General features: G+C 37.7%; 1 protein-coding gene across 32 annotated transcripts in view; it reads left to right on the top strand.

Moving 5' to 3' along the window:
* LOC144312780 (uncharacterized) overlaps positions 1-19,617 on the top strand; it is a 740,032-nt gene that overhangs the window by 645,777 nt on the left and 74,638 nt on the right. For 4 of the 32 annotated variants that reach the window (XR_013378385.1, XR_013378361.1, XR_013378396.1 and 1 more), the window contains one exon: positions 8,550-8,583. The exons of the other annotated variants lie outside the window; for them this stretch is intronic. The gene's annotated coding sequence lies outside the window, so the exon portion shown is untranslated. The remainder of the gene's footprint in view (positions 1-8,549; positions 8,584-19,617) is intronic. 32 annotated transcript variants of the gene reach the window in all.

The raw sequence follows: 19,617 nt of genomic DNA, 5'->3' as shown, positions 1-19,617 counted from the left end.
GGAAATTCTATATATTGTAGATGATACTCTTATAGAAAGAAAAGTATAGCTTGAGTTTAGTCCCAGTATTAAAATATACACATAAAAATATGGAAAAACATATGCACAAAAAATAGATCTAAAAACATTTACATAGTAACTGAAGCTCAAAGGGGCAATGGGACTTGTCTATTCTTTAACAGCTAACAACAACTACTGGATTATGAGACTTCAATTTCTATCTCTAAACTTGGGCCTTGGTACCAGTGGTCTCTCCTTCTGAAGGGAAAGTGCTCCATATTTTTATGACTTATTGAGTATGGAAGGGATTTTGCTTATATGATCTCATCTGACTCTTCCTGTGAAGAAGATGTGACATATGCTTTGATGGATAATGCAACTTTCCGCTAAGGAATGAACCTTACCTGTAAGGAGCAGTATTTGTGAACCTTTGCAAAAATGGCCACCAGATGTCACTCTAGACTAGCTTTTGTCAACTGAGACTTCAGTTTCCATTGTTCTCAAATTTGCTTGAGGGGGAAAATGACATCAAATAAAAGGCATGCATCCTAATGTTCCAAGTCAGAAGGAATTTTCTAGGGCTATCTTAAGACATACAACCAACCATGAGACCCCAATGCAGAAGGATGCTATGGATCCTGTTCTCTTGGAATTATAATTTAGTAGGAGAAGGCAGGGCCAGACACGTGAGAAATAAGAATCTGTTACCCTGACCCCTCTGCGTGTAAGTGGTATTGACCCAGACAGGGGAATACAGAGTAAGTGAAGGAAAAACTGATAACTTTGTATGGGAGAGAGTTGCAAGCTTTGAATGATGTCTATTAAGGTTAATATAGGACCTGGGAGAGGCTACATGGTAAGTTATGGAGTGATGGGAGGGAAGGTAGGCTCATAGCAGTGTGAATGAGCCAGGAAGCTTGGCCTGTTTGGACCACTGAGAGAACAGTAAGCCATGCTGGAAGGGATAAGCGGGTGGTGAGTGATATACAAGGCTAGCAGGGTCAGTGTTTAGGAGTATAGGCTCTAGAGCCAGGCTGCATGGGTCCAAATCCTAGCCCTGGTACAAACTAGTTGTTGGCACATGCTTTAGGGCATGCTACTTACCCATGCTGTGCCTCTGTTTTCTTATTTATAAAGTGAGCGCTTAATATAATACCTCACTCATAGGGTCGTGGAAAGATTAAATGACTTCTATTTTTCAAGTGTTTAGAAGAGTATCCAGCACTTAATAAGTACTACATTAAATATATGTTGCATAAATAAGGTTCTGCATAAAACTAGGTCTAAGAAGTAAAAATAAGGTTAATGATTGAACACAGGCTGGGATGTGCCCTGTTCAATGAGCACTGTACACTAGTCATTGAAATAGACTCTGCGTAAAACTTAAAGCTATATTAGTGTTGGTAACTTCTATGTATTGACCTGCAACTAGGCGGTAGCAACTAACTGAAGTACTCAAATGCATTACTTTGATTTAATCTTTTCCAAAACATATGAGGCAGGTATTCTTATTATCCTTATTTTATGGGTTAGGGAAACAAGACCAAGAAGGAGTAATTAATTAATGTTCAAAATCATAGAAACAGCAAACGTCAAACCTGGGATTTATACTCAGAGCCTAATTATTTAACCACTATCTGAATTCTAAGAAGCATTGAAGAATATTATAAAATCATATTATTTTAGAGCCAAGATGGACTTTCTTGATACCGTAGTTCAATTCTCCCAATATATGCGTGAAGAAACAGAATCCCTTAGATATTAAATGATTTAAGATCATTTGGTTGAGGATAGACAGTATAAGAACATGCATTTTCTGTTCCCAGTCCAGTTCTGATAATAAAAAGTTTTGAAAGTACATAGACTAAGCATCAAGCCAGTACATTGTTTTTATTTTTGTTCAAGAGACTGTGTTATACAATGTCTCCTTCCATAGGGCAACAAGTGAGAATACTGTGTTTTCTTTTTGCAAAATGGCTATCTAACAGCAATTTGAAATATTTTTTCTGTTATGGATGTAGATTAAAATGTCCCTAGAGTCAATTAACTGTTCTGGCCTCCCTGAGCACAATATGCTGTTCCTTGTTTAGAGCTCTCCTTTTTGTATGATAATCTGTTTTGTCATGTGTCTCCCCAGTTACAAGGCCTGTTTCTAATGGCAGAACCAAGGGGAGGCTCAAGGATATCATCTTTCCACAATTTCTTTCAACCCTGCCAAATTTTGCCCTTCAACAAATTATTCAATGTAGCAGTGATGTTGCTCTGCACACTCAAAATCAAGGCAGGTCACCAAACTCTCCCCAAGTCCCCATTCATCCTGTCAGACTAATTAGCCCTAATTTCTAATGTATATAAATTCTGTACCTGCCATTGACAGCCCTTCAAGGCTTGTGACAGGGTCTTCTGGTTCATGTCTGTCCCTACCAAAGTACCTGTTATGGAGCAGACTTCAATTCACTCCATACGAAGCAATCTTTTGCTACATGAAGGAAGAAAAATACTGAGCTAAGGCTGTTTGTCATTGTTCTATTTGTCTGATTTTCACTGGCATTTTTGTTTTGCTCCTGAGTTTGTATAAACACTAGTTATATTATGGAGATTTCTGTTCTTTAGGGCTTCATTAAAAAACAAGAGCAAAGGGTAAAGAGGAAACCTGTCTGGTGTGTGAAGCATTTAATCCAAAATGTGGGTTGAGTAGTGGGCACAGGTTCCCAACTGTATTCCTTGGGTCAGTTGTGCTATTTAGTGTGCAATAAAGTATGAGGAGTAATATATAGTTGGGGCACCTGGTGGCTCTGTCTGTTAAGCATCTGCCTTCAGCTCAGGTCATGATCCCAGGGTCCTGGGATTGATCTTGTGTGTCAGGCTCCCCTGCTCAGTGGGGAGTCTGCTTCTCCCTCTCCCACTCCCTGCTGCTTGTGTTGTCACTCTCTCTGTCTCTGTCAAATAAATAAAATCTTTAAGAAAAAGTAATATACAGTCATTTCTTAGTGTCAAGGGGCTCATTAACATAGCAAAGGCACCAATAAATTTGATAGTATAAATCTGAACAAATTAAATATGTTTGAACTATATTTTACAAACTTGCTGAAAGTGTAGAGCACCTACTATCTGACCTCTTACAGAAATATTGCTTTAAGGAACATTAGGCAATGTTAGTTTCACCAAAAGAGCGTAGGTTTGGATATGTGGAAAAACTACTTAGCTGCAGTCAGTCCTGCTTGAACTATGACCCACGGGCTGCAAGTTCCCAAATTATACACTACTAGACTGTACTACATAAGGAAGGAGCTTGTCCCGAATGTCGGTCAGTTACATCACCAAGCATTACTGGGTTCAGCTAAGGAATCCATATGTGTGATCTCATAGTCTGTTATAAGTCTGACACTTGGAGAAGTATCAGCAGTCCTGAATGTTGGGTAATCCTTTGACCTTCTTGATCTTCATTTCACTTACTCTCAAATTATTGACTAGGAAAATAAACTCTGGGTTCTATAATTTTAAACCTGGCAATTTTCCCAAGTCTAGAGTTTTGGAACAAAATGGAGTACTTCTGTTCTCCTCTGACATAACCTATGAAAACCATAAAGATTTGACATGCATATTCATTTCCAGCTAGCAAAATGGACACATTTAAAATTCTTATTGTGTCCTAAACAAGTGACCAGTAATGCTGACCTATAGTTTTTCCCCTATTACTCTTGTTAAAGGCCCCTAGATATTTGGGATTTTGTCCCAAATCATCAAGTTCAGCAATGCTGCTTAGTATTTAAATTGTGCTTGCAATAATGGTGTATCTCTGTCTTAGATGATGAACAGATTTTGTCATAGACTTTTTTAGTGCAGTTGTGACGTGAGGTACAGGATGAAGACAGCTGGAAGACTGAGGATTTGAAAAGCACTATTATACTCTGAAAGGAGTGGGCACTTTTAAGTCATGCACACTGGAGTTCAAATTCTATCCCCAATATGTACGATCTCTGTGACCTTGGACACTTCTCATTAGCCTTTATGGACATTAATTTTCTTATCTACAAGCCCCAAATAACTATTAGTTTTATAGTTTTAAAAAAGTAAAGACAGATGGGAGTGAGAAAAATATAAAATTAGAACAGAAGAAGGGTTCAAGGAGAGACATGTGGATATAAAAATGACAACTCCCCAAAGTACCGGTTTGATGCAAAGATAGAGCCAATTCACATTGCTCAGATAATTCAATAGAAGATAAACAAAGCTAGAGGTTTGAGGAGTTTGGAACCTGTGTTAATAGGCCCAGGATAGAGTCAACAGTGGTAGTCTGGGCAGGAATAATGAGAATGGCAGCTTTATAGGATCGAAAATGGCAACATGAACATTTTCTATTCTAGTAAGAGATAAAGATAGATCAGAGTGGGGAGTTCAGTAAGAGAACTCTAAGTGTCCTGGAAGGAGGTTGGAATAATTCTCAGCAGGGTGACAAGGCTAAAGGTATCAGGTGAGTCAATTTAAGAGTTCTCACCAAACTTGTCACCCTGCATGGTGAGTTTGAGTTCACTTAATCCTAAGTGAAACTGAAATAGATAGACTTTTAGGGGCTTGCAATTAACAAAGGATCTCTGAATGTTACATAGTGATTTCTCCAGAGTAAAAAGTCCTAATTATATAGTACTTCCCAATAGCCAGAGCATTTTTACATGCATTACTTCAGTGGGGCATTCCCACAGCTAATAGGTGTCATTTCTGAGTAATGATTAGTATAAGGAGGCACAGCTGATACTTGGAAGAAGGAAGATTGATATAAAATTTAATTCATGTAACTTAGCTTTTCCCAGAATTATACAGTATCTCTTCCTAAAGGTGAAGCTTATCAATTTATATCCATCCTGTTCACTTGTACAAACTGGAAGAAAATTGTGGAAGAAAAGTTTTCCTGAAAAAGTCAGTAAAGGTGTAGCTGTGGATGTGGCTGACACAGCTTTAAGGGTTATTTCTCAAAATAAGCCAATTTGTTGAAATATAGCTGCAAAATAATGGCCAAGTGCCAATACAGTCACATATTTGAGAATATTTACACAAAGTTGTACAAGCTGAAAAATAAAACTGCAGGCCTTTGTTAGTCGTGGACGGTTTATTTTTTTATTTTTTTTAAATTTTTATTTATTTATGATAGTCACAGAGAGAGAGAGAGGCAGAGACACAGGCAGAGGGAGAAGCAGGCTCCATGCACCGGGAGCCCGACGTGGGATTCGATCCCGGGTCTCCAGGATCGCGCCCTGGGCCAAAGGCAGGCGCCAAACCGCTGCGCCACCCAGGGATCCCTAGTCGTGGACGGTTTAGGTCAGAGAGGATAAGTAGATTGTACTCAAGCGACTACTTTCCCTTTCCATGACTGTGATAGACATCAGTAATGGATCTAATATCCTTTCCCATTGGATCTATAGGAGACTTCACAGTTCTTTTCATTTTGTGTTCCTGGCAGGCACTGCTAAGTGTTCAGAATTGGCTTATTTGCCATTCCTGCTTTAGGCACAGACCTGCCCAACAGTCTGTCTTAGCTTTGCAGTCCAAAGCCATTGTAAAACCCTGCTGCTTTTTCTAGGTAATATCCAAAAGTAGATTTTCACTACCTTTATATGGCTGAGATCTATTAACAACATAGCCTAATCTGTGCAAAATTAGGTAAACATTCCAAAGAACAAGAAATTTGTACAGGAGCTGACAACTGGTACTTTGTTCTACATCTTTGAGGATATGATCATTTCTGTTTGGTGAGGAGACAAAGTGGCCCTCCAGTAGTCATTGGTGGATTTCCTTCTCCAAAAACGTGATTGTTATGCACTTAGCTCCTGCAGTTGTAAAATTTAATTTTATTCCGGGGACCCAGAGAAGTTGATCTGTTCCTTTAGGAAGGAAAACTGTCCAATGCATAGTTCATTGTTGCTAGTTCAGAAACCAGATATTTGATTCATAAAGTGTGAGACAGTGCTTTAAATTAGAGGCTCACTGCTGTACCCTAATGGAGTACCCATGGCACTCAATGTAACAAAGCAACATGAGAGAGTAGAGTTGTTTTACAGCTAGGGAAGTATGACTCACTCAGGGAGTTTTGTTTTCTTTTTTTTTTTTTTAAAGATTTTATTTATTTATTCATGAGAGAGAGAGAGAGAGAGAGAGAGAGAGAGAGAGGCAGAGACACAGGCAGAGGGAGAAGCAGGCTCCATGCAGGGAGCCTGACATGAGACTCGATCCCGGGTCTCCAGGATCACACCCTGGGCTGAAGGCGGCGCTAAACCCCTGAGCCACAGAGGCTGCCCAGGGAGTTTTCTCAAAGTGTATTTGCTTATATTTTTCATTTCCCTTCTTTCCTCCCATCCCTGAGTTTTCATTTATTCTAGTTTCTGTGGGGGCAGGGGACTATTGAGAGTAAATGTATCTATTAGAAAAGTTCCTCCAAGTGATTCTGAAATCTCATGCCCCTCCCCACCTCAAATGAGAACTTCTGATATAATGAAAAACTCACCTAAATTTTACCTTGAGAGACATTCTTAGATTTGACTCTTGGTCCTACCACTTTTCCTAGTAAACTAGGTTATTACTCAGATCTTGCTTGGTTGTAAATGGCAGAAGCCCAAATCAAACTGGCTTTAGCAAAAGAAAAAGAGTTTTTAGCTGATGTGCTTAAAATATTCAGGGTTGATTCTGGCTGGCTTCAGATATAGATGGATCAGGAATCTAAGCGGTATCATAAGGACCATATATTTCTCCATTTCTTTATCTGTTCTTTCCTCTGTGTTGGTGTTCTTAGATTCTATGTGGTGACCCTCAATCACTTTAGGATTACTTCACTCTGATTATTCAGTAAACCTCCAAAAAAGGAAGAAAATGTCTTTCCCCAGGAGATTCTCAAAAGGCCTTAGCCCCACCCTTTGACTTGATGGTGTCTTGTGACCAGTACTCTACCTCTCTCATGAATAAATAAATAAAATATTTTTAAAAAAGCTACAACTCAAATGTATGTGTCTCAAATGCTGAAATTTTAGGAACTATTACCAGAAGTAAGCATGGGATGATAACACTGAGGAGAATGAGCATTGAAGCAACAGGGTCTGTGCCATAACTTGGGGAGGGAATAATTAGTTTAAAAAGCCCCTATCAAAAAAAAATAAAAAATAAAAAAATAAAAAAAAAATAAAAAAATAAAAAGCCTCTATCTGTCTTGACTACCTTTCTACGTGTCTCATGACCCTCTTTGTTTTTTTTTTTTTTTTGGTGTCATTTCGTGAATGGCCTCTTCAACCCATATTTAACCAGATCTTCATTCTAACTTATTATCTAAATAATAAAAATGTGCCACTTTTCAGGGGTGCCTGGGTGGCTAAGTTGGTTAAACATCTCCCAGAGTCCTGGGATCAAGCCTTGCATTGGATTCCCTGCTCAGCAGGGAGTCTGCTTCTCCCTCTTCCTCTGCCTTTACCTTGGTTTGTGTGTATGTGCTCTCTCTCTCTCAAATAAATAAAATCTTTTTTTTTTTTTTTTAAAGTGCCACTTTTTATAACTTGGCTTCTCCTACCCCCTACCAATTGTCCTTACAATGATAGGCTAACATGAGTGAAAATTTAGATTGGGGTGGAGTTTCTGATCACTTTTAAATCCTACAATATTAAGTCCTGTATATTTCACAGAAAGTTTATTTGTTATTTTCATTTCACAAGACTGAAAGACTTTCTCTTCCATCTTGCAAAGATATTGTTAGCTAAGAATATGAAATCCAAAGCATGGGCCCAACGCAAGACACTCTGTCTCATTCACATGAAAATCACTTATTGAGTGCTAATTCTGTGTAAGGCTGAGTGATATATAAAGATGAATTGCTGTCTTATAGAGATAAGACCCAAGAATAAATCATTATAGTACAAGATAGATGGTAATCTCTGTCATAGGAAAGGAATAGATGAATTGCTGTGAGCGGATATAGGGATGACTGTGGTCTAGATGGACTCTGGGGTGCTGTGCTTGGGCATCTTCTGACTTTGAGTAAATGACTTCGCATGTGCTTAGGCTCAAGTCAAAAGCACGTTCACATTTAATTCTGAGAGAAAGGAAAGGCTTTATGAAGGAGAAGAGGTTGAATCTGAGCCTTGCAGAGGTAACTAAGATTCAGAATTAAGTTGACTCCAAGAAATCTTGCTGAGGTCTCCTGTTTTCCTGGAAAAGGAACACTTTAACTCATTTGCAGCCACTAGATCCTTAGCTAGGGGGTGACAGCTAATTGTCAAAATGAAAAAAGTAGACACCCTGGTATGGACGTGGATTGAAAGAGGAAGTGCTAAGCACGGCCACAGCCTGAGGAGCGAAGAAAAGGCAATGGGAGTTGGAGACCACATTCTGTGTCAAATAGTCACTGAGAACAAGGAGAGACCTATAGATTTAAAACAAAGATCTATAGATTAAAACATCTCTTTAAGAAAACAAAATTGGGAAGGCAATATGAAAGGTAATAATATAAGTGAAGTATTTTGGAAATGGATATGCACCGTCTTCTAAAAGTGAAATTTTCATTTTATTTTTAGAGATGAAAATGAGGATGCACAAAGGGACAAGCTGGTATGTTTCCTTACCACAGATAGGCTCTGTTCTGGGTGTTGAGGACACAGTAGTGAATAAGAGAACTCCCCGTTCTCAGGGAGCCTTTGTTCTAGTGTGGGAAGAAGATGAGGGAACAATTACATACATAGTGTATTTTATGGCAACCTATCCAACTCAGGGCTAGAATTTGAATCCTTTTCAAATAACTGACCCTAACTATCCATTCTAGTTCCTAATCTTAATGTAAGATCTTCCTTACTAGTAGTTGTTCAGTAATCCTTTCATTATTTAATCCATTCATTTATACTTTGATTCAATAGATATTTGAGCACCTACCATAGTCCAGGCTTTGTGATGGGCACTAGAATACAACAGGGAACATGATGGACAGTGAGCTCTGCCCTAAAGGAACTTATTTTCTAGAATAATGTTATCTAATAGAACTTTTCTGCAGTGATGGAGGTGATCTATATTTGTGCAGTCCAGTATAATACCCACTAGCTACTGTGAACATTGAAGTGTAGCTAGTGTGACAAACTGAATTTGTAATTTTATGCACAGTTGATCCTTGACCAACACAGGTTTGACTAAACCAATCCACTTACATGTGGATTTTTTTTAAGTACGACACTGTAAATGTATTTTCTCTTCCTTATTATTTTCTTAACAGTTACTTTAGCTTATTTTATTTTAAGAATACAGTATATAACACATACAACATACAAAATAAGTGTTAATCAACTACTTATGTTTTCAGAAAAGCTTCCAGTCAACAGTAAGCTATTAGTAATTACATTTGGGGGTAGTCAAAAATAATCAGATTTTGACTAGAGGGAGTCAGGACCCTTAGACCCCTCTTGTTCAAGAGTCAACTATAATTTTAATTTAAATATAAAAAGCAGCATGGAGCTAGTATCTGAGATGCACAGCATAGTTCTACTATCTGTCACTCACAGAAGGAGTTAAAGGTTCTCAGGGAACAGAGGGAAGAGCCCAATAACAAGGAAATGGCTTGGCATGTTTGAAGGAGTGAAAAAGAATGGCTGAAGGCTGCTAAGAAGTAGTGTCTACAAGAAAAAGTTGGAAGAGAGGAAGGAGCCACAGGCAGTGTGTGTGCTGATTCCATGAAGAATACCATATTATCTCCTGAGTGCCTGGGTCCATTTTCCAGCACCATGGTCATTTCCTAATGGGTAATTTTCCATACAGCGCATGTGCTGGAGCACCTCACAGCACCTACTGATTACATTCGATCAACTGCCTACTCTGTTATGTGATTCACTATGAAAATGACGTTGCCTACCATGAAACAAAACTTAAATTAGACAAGGCCCATGCTTGCAAGAAGTAAAGCAAATGAAATACTAATTTAAAATGTTGTATTAATAAGAGTAATCAATTTTAAGTGGCTAAAAGTAAGATAACTATTCCCCCCCTCCCTTTTAAACATCTCTAGAAGGAAGGTAGCTTATGAAGTCTGAGAACACTTATTTCCTGATAGCTTTTGAAAGAAAATACAGGGGAGGTAAAGAAGAGAATAGAAAATTGACTGAAAATAAGTTAACTATTTTCAAAGCTGTCATTTCTTGATTTGGAGTTTCTTCTCTAAATTCACATATATTTAGACTATAGAGATTAGTGATCTATGCATGGAGATAGTCAATATGCAGATGAAATGCCTATAGTAGGAGTGATGACAAATAGCTATGTTTTTCAGCTGTCACTTTTGTGAGCTTCATTAATTTTTAAAAATTGTCAAGAACTTGCATATTATGGGTGACTGGGGCCTCAGTCAGTCAAGTGACTGCCTTTGGCTCAGGTCATGATCTCAGGGTCCTAGGATGGAGCCCTGCATTGGGCCCCCTACTCAGCTGAGTTGCTTCTCCCTCTCTATCTCCCTCTGCCCCTTCCTCTGCTCCTGTGCATGTTCTCTCTCTCTCTTCCTCAAATAAATAAAATCTAAAAAAAAAAGAACTTGCATTTTAGAATATAAATTCTTCTGGGAAAATGTTTATATACTTTCTCTGTAGATCTATGGTACACGGTGCAGGTTCTAGAGCCCAGGAAATCACCTTACCTGATGGAGGAAAAATGTAAAATGTCATTATGTGCTTTGTTCTCTAGAAATAGATCTTTCATTAAAAGAGCAATATATGCTCCAGATGTGCTGATTACTAATCTCTAATGACTAATACTGACTTGAATGACTATTCACACTTCTCATCTTGCCTAGTCCAACACCAAACATGTACATGTATTCTGCATTGGCAGGTTGTTTTTCATTTCAGAATGTGATACTAAATTGAGCATATAAATAAGAGCATGTATTTTGAGCTAATCATGATACCAGACTATCAGGCTGTAGACTTGCCAAAATTCTTTCACATGCGTCTTGTCATTTCAAACTCTAAACAGCCTCATTAGAAGGAAGGTATAGAACAAAGCATAATCTGCCTCTTACTTACATGTACCCTGAGAGCCCCCTCTGTCATGTTCTGGGATATTGAATGAAATATGGACAGAATTTGAAGTCAGAACATTTATGGACTTCTTGAATTCAGAACATTTGCCTTCTTCTTTTCCCTCTTCTTGGTCTTCCTCTTCTGTTCTTTTCCCTGATGGAGGGAAAAAGAGTACAGATTCTCCTCTATATTTTCTTCTGTATTAAATGTCATATGCTGGCAAAACCATGAATTAGGTGTAACAGTACTTTGGATTCAGAGAAAGAAAATCTATATGTCAATTAGGAATCTTTGTATTATAAATAACCAAAATGTAACTCCTAGTGGCCTAAAAATCAAAGGAATGTATTGGCTCCCATAACTTAAAAGTCCAGAGACAGGGCTAGCTTCGGGGCCTAAATAATGAAATAATGACCCATCACTCATCTCCTTATTCTCCTGATTGGCTCCATTGTCAGATAAGCCATCTCTTCACTTAGTTACGCAACTCATATTTTCGAAAGAACGTTGGATATTTTAAAGATTAAGCAGCACACAGCAGAAAGTGCATGAGAGTGGCAGTCAGGAAATCTAGACTCTAGTCTCAATTCTGCCACTGTTCTGTGAACTTCCCTTGTCAGAGTGGTCAGAGAAATGCAAGCTAGCTCCTAGAGCTACATATTTGCAGATAGAAATTGAGTGGTTTGTGTGTGTGTGTGGGGGGGAGGGTGGTTGCTAGGGAGGACAGCTGGGGGAGGGGGACAGCTCCTTGGCCCCTGCATTTCCAGAAAAGAGATTTTCTCTATTTGGACTCACATATTTTGTATACCCACCCCAGAGCCGCTTGTTTGGGATTGAGCAATGGAGTACCACCCGTGTGTCTAAGCCAACTAAACCACAGAGCGAGTAGAGATGAAGACAACTTGAAATAGAGGACTGTTTGTTATTAGAATTACAGTGAACGTGTTCTGGGTGGTCCTCTATCCAAATATTATGTTCACTGATCCTCTAAAAATCAAACCTCTAATCTTAACTTTTTAGTATCAAGAGCCAATCCCTTTGGCTAATGGTTCATGGAACCAGAATTCATCTCTCTGCTTTGCTCTCATAAGGACTCCCTAGTCACAAGATGCCCAGAGGGGAATTGGGATATTCCAGATGGCTTTGATCCATGCCAGTACTCTTCATTATGTAAACTTTCCTTTTGACAGCTCACGCGGAACATGTCACATCTTGAAAGAGGAGTTTTCATTAACTACTTTGCTGCTGCCAAATGGAATCAATGTATTATGTGGCTCTCTGCCAGAGAGGCAGAGAGAGAGATGTTCCTCTTGTTTGTGGCACTAGCCTGGCTCCCACCATCAAGCTAAAGCCTCCTGTTTTTCAAAGATCAGTGGATTTCCTATCTCATGCGGGGTGAGGCCTCTTGATTCCTTTAGCAAGGGAAGGTTACATAGCCAATGGCAAAACTGAGAATAGAACTTAAATTTTCTACCTGGCAGGATTATGTTCTTTCTACTGTATACTACTTAGCCTCTAAAATCTGAAGTGTTGTTTTTAAAATATGAATTGAGTAAAGGATATGCATTTGTTTTGAAAGGAAACTTGGCTACCATCTTTTCTTCTCTCCCACTTCACTGCATATGGTCAATCAGTACATCTACTTAATTTATGCCTTCAATAAGACAGAAATATAAATGTCAATATAAATGTATGAAACCAAAATTATAATGTGAATTTATTGTCTGAATTTTCCCATAGCATTAAATATGTTTATGAAAAAAATATTTTTACTTTTTTGATCTCCACTATCCAGGCCACCGTCCTCTTTCTCTTAGACTCCTGTGTAATTCTTAAGTGGATTCTTTGTTCACTGCAGACAGAGGAAATTGTCTAAAATAGAAATGTAGTCCTAGCAGTTCCCAACATAAAACTTCTCAGTGACTCCCACTGTCTTGCCTCAACTTTAACTCTTTTTTTTTTTAATATTTTCTTTTTTTTAATTTTTATTTATTTATGATAGTCAGAGACAGACGGAGAGAGGCAGAGACATAGGCAGAGGGAGAAGCAGGCTCCATGCACCGGGAGCCCGACGTGGGATTCGATCCCGGGTCTCCAGGATCGCGCCCTGGGCCAAAGGCAGGCGCTAAACCACTGCGCCACCCAGGGATCCCATCAACTTTAACTCTTTATGAGGTTTGCTCCATGCACATTCTCCCATGACACCACAGTGACCTTGCTTACTTCTTAGAAAAAGCCAATTCTCTTCTTTTTTACCCCAAGGCCTTCACATATGGTGTTGTTCTTCCTTGGAATATTCTTCTTCTTCATATCCTCTCTCTTGATTTGATAATATCTATTCATTCTTTAGGTCTCAGCTTAGAGGCTTCTTATTCTGGCCCTTTTCTCCAGCTTTCCATTGGCATAGCTGCCTCTATTATTTGCTATTGGCGTACATAGCATCCTATACTATTTTAGCCCTCCTTGTGAGTTGCCTGTTGTATCAGCCTTCTTGCATGCACTCCCCAGTCCCTTTACATAACACATCATATATGCACACACCACACAAATACACACTCTGCATTAAAGCATGTTGTGAATTCACTACATTTACTGAAGACTTAGAAGTCAAAGAGAAGGAGCACACTGCAGAATGGCGATATCTATCTCACATCTCCCTTTCATGTTTTTGTTGACTAAAATGAGGAAACTTCTCCATAACAAACCCAACATCTCCCAATGATGATTGTAGTTATCACTTTTTTTTCCTTTTGTAATCAATTTTTCCTTAACTTCCACCTAAAAGAAAGTGATTCTTTTGGGATGTGTGTAGAGCATGTCCAACTGCCCCCTCCCATCCTTACCTATGACAATACTCAGTTTTCTGTTTCTTCATTCAGAGATATGTAATGACAATTATTTATAGAGTCTGGGCCCCAGGAGTAATTCATATCTAAATCAGAATTGAATTATTTTAAAAACCATTCTGGTGGCAAAATTTTAAGGACCCTCTTAAGAGCGACTAGAATGTTGAGGTGAGCAGAATCTCCCCCTTGTAAATGTCCACCCAAGGTCTTAAGGCCTCAGGCTTAGAAAGAAACTTCAATGTCCTGTTTATGATCCTGTGACTGGTGCTTCTCCAAAAGTTCTTTTAAATTCCAATCATTTGTGTGTGTGTGTGCACGTGCGTGTGCGCACATGTGCATGCACCAACCTGATGAAAGTCACTGTTCTCTACTGGATCAAGTAAATAACCTCCTAAATACATTTGCTACTTTAACCTTTGTTCTTCTATAGTTGATTCTCAACATAGTAGCTGGAATGATATTTTAAAAAATGAATCCTATCACTCCTCTGTTCATACCTCCAAAAGCTTCCTTAGGAGTGGTGTCAAGGCCTCCAAGATCTGTTGCCTGTGATCATGCATACCTTTCTTACTGCCATTACCCTCTCACCAGGTCCACTCCAGCCACATTGTCCTCTGTGTTCCTCACACTTGCCAGGCCTGCTCCTGGCATGTGTGACTCTGACATTTCAGTGGCTCTGCCTCAGCCAGGCACAGTACCTTATTCTACCCAATTTGCACATCCTTCATTCCTTCCTCTACTTCAGGTCTGTGCTCACATCCTCCTTTCTCAATGACACTGAACTTGATCACCCTGTTTAGATTTACCACTCACTTGTAATGCCTCTCTGATCTCTTATCATAATTCTGGTTGGTTTGTTTTCTCATAGCTCTTAACTAATCTATGGCATAATTGACCTACTTATTAGGCTTGTTATGTCTCTCTTCCAAAGAAAATGTAATCTGCAAGAAGGTAAGGTTGTTTGGCTATGTTTTCCACAGATGTTTATCTATCATCTGGAACAGGTTCTCAAAATATATTTGTTTAAAAAGATTAACTGAATATTGCCAACTTTATACTTGAATCAACTTAAAACATTGTGTTTATAAAGCCTTTTAAGCCAAACTGTAAGCTTCCAGTTAGTCACAGCTAAGGATGCAATAGCTATTCTTCCATTAATCCATGTTTATAATTGACATTCTATTCTTTCAAAAACATTTCAGAACAAGGTCTCAGCTACCTAGTGAATCTTCCTATGATTCTTTGTCATTCTACTACCCATTCCTTCTCGCCTCTATATTCTTGGTTCCTAATGTAACTTTTTTTTTTGGTTTCATTAGCCAGTCTCCTGTTCCCATCTAGTCTTATACCACATTCAGCCCACCCTTGTATTTTTCCTTAGACAAATTTAAGAACAGACATTTCTCTGCTTTTTCACAACCTAACACCAACTTTATGGAATATAGCTCTATCTAGATAGATGGGAAAACTAGTTTTCTGACCATTCTAACTAGATATCAGAGTACATTACTAAGTATGATACACGCATATTTTTTTTTCTAAATCCTTTTCACTTTTTCTTACTCATATCCCACCTACCTCCCCTCTGGTAACCATCTGTTTGTTCTGTATGTTAAGAGTCTGTTTTTGTGGTTTGTTTCTTTTTTCCCCCAAGTTGTTCATTTGTTTCTTAAATTTCATGTAAGAGTGAAATCATATGGTATTTGTCTTTCTCTGACTGACATATCTTGCTTAGCATTATACTCTCTAGATCCAACCATGTTGTTGCAAATGGCAAAATTTTGTTCTCGTTTATGGCTGAATAATATTCCATTGTATGAATATACTATCTTCTTTATCCATTCATATATCGATGGACACTTGAACTGCTTGCATAGTTTTATTATACATAATGCTGCAATAAACACAATTAGTGTTTTCATATTCCTTGGGTAAATACCCAGTATAATTGAGTTGTCAGATAGTTCTATTTTTACCTTTTTGAGGAAACTCCATGCTGTTTTCCACAGTGGCTGCACCAGTTGGCATTCCCACCAAATGTGCAAGAGGATTCTTTTATCTCCGTGTTCTCTCCAACATTTGTGGTTTCTTGAGTTTTTAATTTTAGCCATTCTGACAAGTATGAGGTAATATCTTACTATAATTTTGACTTGAATTTCCCTGATGAATGATGTTGAGCATCTTTTCATGTATGTGTTGACCATTTGTATGTCTTTGGAGAAATGTCTGTTTATGTCTTCTGCCCATCATTTAATTGGACTGTTTGTTTATTTGTTTTGGTGTTGAGTTGTATAAGTTCTTTATGTATTTTGGATATTAACCCTTTATTGGATATATCATTGGCAAATATCTTCTCTCATTCAGTAGGTTGTCTTTCAGCTTTATTAATTTTTTGCTGTGCAGAAAATTTGCATTTAGAAGGAATCCCAATAGTTTATTTTTGCTTTTATTTCCTTTACCTTCAAAGACCTATCTAGAAAGATGTCACTACAGTCAATGGCAGAGAAATTACTGCCTACGCTCTCTTCTAGGATTTTTATGATTTGGGGTTCCACATTTAGGTCTTTAATCCATTTTGAGTTATCTTTGTATATGATGTAAGAAAGTGGTCCAGTTTTATTCTCCATGTAGCTGTTCAGTTTTCCCAATATTATTTGTCTTTTCCCCATTGTATATTCTTGCCTCCTTTGTTGAAGATTAATTGACTATATAATTGTGGGTTTATTTTTGGGCTTTCTATTCTGTTCCATTGATATGTGTGTCTATTTTTGTGTCATTGCCATATAGTTTTGATTACTATAGCTTTGTAATATAACCTGAAGCCTAGAGTTGTGTTGCCTCCTCTTTTGTTTTTCTTTTTCAAGGTTGCTTTAGCTATTCAGGGTCTTCTGTGGTTCCATGAAAATATTAGGATTGTCTGTTCTAGTTTTGTGAAAGATGGTGTTGGTACTTGGTAGGGATTTCGTTAAATATGTAGATTGCTTTGGTTAATAAAGACATTTTAAAAATATTTATTCTTCCAATCCATGAGCATGGAATGTCTCTCCATTTCTTTGTGTTGTCTTGAATTTCCTTCATCAGTGTTACATAGTTTTCAACGTACAGATCTTTCACCTCCTTGGTTAAGCTTATCCCTAGGTATTTTATTATTTTGAGGTGCAATTGCAAATGGGATTTTCTTAATTTCTCTTTCTGCTTCATTATTAGTGTACAGAAATGCAATAGATTTCTTTCATTGATTTTTGTATCCCGTGAATTCATCTATCAGTTCGAATAGTTTTTTGGTGGAATTTTTAGGCTTTTCTACATATAGCATCATGTCATCTGCAAATAATTGAAGTTTTACTTCTTCCTTACCAATTTGGATGCCTTTTATTTCTTTATTTTATCTATTTGCTGTGGCTAGGATTTATAGCACTATATTGAAGAAAAGTGGTAAAAGTGGACATCCTTGTCTTGTTCCTGACTATAGAGGAAAGGATCTCAAGTTTTTCTTTTTAGTATGATGTTAGATGTGGGTTTTTCACATAAGATTTTTAGTATGTCAAGATATGTTCCCTCTAAACATAGTTTGTTGAGAGTTTCTATCATAACTGGATATACTTTGTTTTATGTATTTGAGCGCTTCCGTGTTGGGTACATGAATATTTATAATTGTTATATCATCTTGTTGGATTTTCCCCTTCATTATTTTCCCCTTCACTTTTGTGTTGTTACAGTCTTTGTTTTAAAGTCTATTTTGTTCAATATAAGTATTGTTACCCCAGCTTTCTTTTGATATCCATTTGCATTATAAATGTTTCTCTATTCCTTCACTTTCAATCTGGATGTGTCTTTAGGTCTGAAATGAGTCTCCTGTAGGCAGCATATAGATGGGTCTTGTTTTTTGTTAATCCGTTTTCCCCTTATTTCTTTTGATTGGAGCATTTAGTCCATTTACATTCAAAGTAATATTTGTTCAAAGTAATTATTGATATATATGTATTTATTGCCATTTTGCTGCTAGTTTTGTTGTTTTTGTAATTCTTCTCTGATCTCCTCTTGCTCTCTCATAATTTTCTGGCTTTCTTTACTGATATACTTCACTTCCTTTTTCTCTATTCATTGTATATCTATTACTATTACTGGTTTTTGATTTGTGGTTACCATTGGGTTTGTATATAACATCTTCTGCATATAGTAGCCTATATTAAGTTGATGGTTGTTTAAGTTTGAGCTCATTCTTTATTCCTCTGTCCCCCACATCTTATATATACATATGTATAGTGTCATATTTTACATCCTTGTATTTTGTAAGTTCTTTGACTGATTTTTACAGATATGTTTATTTTTACTGCTTTTGTATTTCCTACTTTTCTTACTTTTACTTATGATCTTTCTTTTTTCACTCAAATAGTCCCTGTTAACATTTCCTGTAGGGCTGGTTTAGTGGTTGAGAAATCTTTTAGCTTTCATTTTTCTGAGAAAGTCTATCTCTCCTCTATCCTAAATGACAGCCTTGATGGATAGAGTATTCTTGGCTGCATTTTATTGTTGTAGTTTTCTTCCAACAGTTCGAATGTTCCTGCCACTCTCTTCTGGCCTGCAAAGTTTCTGCTGAAATCTCATCTGGTAGCCTTATGGGGTTTCATTATCTGTAACTGCATTTTTTTCTCTTGATGCTTTTAAGATTCTTTATCACTACTTTTTACGATCTTAGTTACAACGTGTCTTGGTGTAGATCTCCTACACCAAGGTTGAATTGATTTTGTTGGAGGTAGTGGTGGTGGTTCTGTACTTCCTGGATCTGGATATCTGCTTCCTTCCTCAGATTTCAGCTATTACTTCTTCAAATAAATTTTCTGCCCCTTTTACCTCTCTTATTCTTCTAGAATCCTTATAATGTGAATGTTATTACACTTGCTGGTGTTGCTGAGTTCCCTAAATCTGTTCTCATTTTGCATAATTTTTTTGTCTTACTTGCTCCTCTGGAGTACTTTCCATTACTCTGTCTTCCAGATCACTGATTTGCTTTTCTACTTCTAGCCTGCTATTTATTCCATCCAGTGTATTTTTACTTTCATTTGTTGTGTTCTTCATTTCTTATTCATTCCTTCTTATCTCTTTGTTAAGAGATATTTATTCTTGTCCTCCACTTTTCTCAAGTCCAGTGAATATCTTTATAATCATTAATTTAAATTATCTATCAAGCATATTACTTATATCCATTTTGCTTAGATCTCCTGCTGTAGTTTTGTCCTGTTCTTTTATTTGTGACATATTCTTTTGTCTCCTTATTTGGTCTAACTCTCTGTGTCTGTTTCTATGTGTTAGGGAATTCAGCTATGTCTCCTGCTCTTGAAACTAGTGACATTATGATGAAGAGGTCCTGGAGTTCCCTGCATTAATGTGGCCCTTTTTCACCAGAACCTTTCACTTCAGGAAGTGTCTCCTATTGTTTTCCATGTATCTGCTGTTGTGTCATGGTTGTTTTTTCCGTCAGTCCAACTTTATCTTTTATGAAAAGTGTTTGGTCTCTGACAGGAATGGGGCACACAGTTTTAACAAAGTACATTCAGTTCTGCATGCAAAATAAGAGCTGCTACCACTGCCTCTGGGACTGAAGCCCCACAAATCTCCATGGTAGGGAGACTCAGTGTTAGCAGTGTTTGTGCTGGTCTTCTGGGGGAGGGATCTTGCAGTGCTGGGACTGAAGCAAACATGATTGGGAAGGGCTGGTCCACTGAAGCATGGGAAAGGGGACA

Source organism: Canis aureus, chromosome 4 (genome assembly GCF_053574225.1).
Source record: "Canis aureus isolate CA01 chromosome 4, VMU_Caureus_v.1.0, whole genome shotgun sequence".
Classification (NCBI taxonomy): domain Eukaryota; kingdom Metazoa; phylum Chordata; class Mammalia; order Carnivora; family Canidae; genus Canis; species Canis aureus.
This window is presented reverse-complemented; position numbering and strand designations above follow the sequence as displayed.